At 44.3% G+C, this 1,838-nt stretch overlaps 1 pseudogene; it reads left to right on the forward strand.

The window, feature by feature from the left end:
* The first annotated feature begins 215 nt into the window (after positions 1 to 215).
* On the forward strand, positions 216 to 590 carry LOC101643798 (annotated as a pseudogene).
* Positions 591 to 1,838: the final 1,248 nt, after the last annotated feature.

Genomic DNA, 1,838 nt, shown 5'->3' on the forward strand with positions numbered 1-1,838 from the left:
CCAGGGGATTCTGTCCCATTCTGCATCAAGCTAAATCAGATCTTGATGGTTAAGAGTAGATACATTCCTTCTGCCTAGAATGTACTCTGATACGGTTTCTGTACTAAGCTCAGACTGCAAGTGAAGAGGGGAAAGATTCCATATGAAATATCCAAGTGTGAAACTGAGCACTGCTTTTCCTTTCTCTGCTGTTTCTTCGCCCTTATGGTTCCACCATGCCCAAGCCAGCCAAGCCGGCGCCCGCCCAGAAGAAGGGCTCCAAGAAGGCTGTGACCAAAGCACAGAAAAAGGATGGCAAGAAGCACAAGCGCAGCCGCAAGGAGAGCTACTCCGTCCACGTGTACAAGGTGCTGAAGCAGGTCCACCCCGACACGTGCATCTCGCCCATGGGCATCATGAACTCATTCGTCAACGACATCTTCCAGCGCATCGCCTGCGAGGCGTCCCGGGTGGGCGCATTACAACAAGCGTTCAACCATCACATCGCGGGAGATCCAGAGCACCTTGCGCCTGCTGCCGCCTGGGCGCTGGCCAAGCACTCTGTGTGTAAGGGCACCAAGGCTGTCGCCAAGTACCCCAGCTGCAAGTAAATAAAGCACTGGTGCAGGGACGCAACCCTGCTCCATCCATGCCCCAAAGGCTCTTCTCAGAGCCAGTAAAATATATATAAATATAAATATAAATATATATCCAAGCGCTATTATTACATTAAATCTTGCAATTACCCCAGCTGCAAGTAAATAAAGCACTTGTGCAGGGATGCAACCCTGCTCCATCCATGCCCCAAAGGCTCTTCTCAGAGCCACTAAAATATATATATATCCAAGCGCTATTATTACGTTAAATCGTGTACTTCTTTTTCAAGATAACATTTAAGAGGTTGATAGACCAATGGTCAAGTTTTGCAGTCTTTTAACATTCTGTGGAAATTTATTTTTTTGATCCAAAAGATGCTCTACTTGATTCAACCCTTATACTTTTTGTCCTTTTCCCCATATAAACTCCCCAACACACACACACACTCTCTCTCTCCTTCCTCTTTTTGAAAAGGTAAGATTCCTACTATAACCTATCACTCTTTGCATTTAACTTAAGAAAATGGCAGATTGCATGCCATCTTGTTGTTAGAGTAAAGAACAATATTTAAATTGAGTGTTAGTTATAACACAGAGTGAGATGTTTTAAATGAAGTAAAGTCTAAATGTTCATCTTCGCCTGCTAAGTCAGAGAGGGTCTTAAGACTTGGATATGTTCAGTTGGGCCCAAAAAAAGGCAGGCAATATTGAACAAAAAACTCTTTGCTGTTTAGACGATTCTGACTCATAGGAACTTTAGAGGCTAGAGTAGAACTGCCCAGAGGATTTCTATGACTAATTTAAAAAAATCATTTTATTGGGAGATTGTACAACTCTTATCACAATCCATATATACATGTATTGTGTCAAGCACATTTGTACATGTGTTGCCATCATCATTTTCAACACATTTTATTTCTACTTGAGCCCTTGGTATCAGCTCAGTTTTCCCCCTCTCTCCCTGCCCCCCACCCCCACCCCTGGAAGTGGACTGCCACATCTTCACATCTCCTCCTGTGAGCTTTGATTGGTTCAGACAGCCAGTGCTTTACTAAGCAGCCGAGTGCTTAAGAACTGTGCAGCCAGTGCCCCTTAATGTTAGACAGGGAACCCATTTTTCTAAATGTTGGCAATCCCTGCCACCCTACTTTGCGGTTGTTAGGTGTTACCAGCTTAATTGTGACTCATAGTGACCCTAGGTGTAACAGAACAAAACGCTGTCCAGTCCTGCACCACCCTCATAATGGTTCTATTTGAGCCCAT

Source organism: Echinops telfairi, unplaced genomic scaffold (assembly GCF_000313985.2).
Source record: "Echinops telfairi isolate 266 unplaced genomic scaffold, ASM31398v2 ScPeMD7_1520;HRSCAF=2026, whole genome shotgun sequence".
NCBI lineage: Eukaryota > Metazoa > Chordata > Mammalia > Afrosoricida > Tenrecidae > Echinops > Echinops telfairi.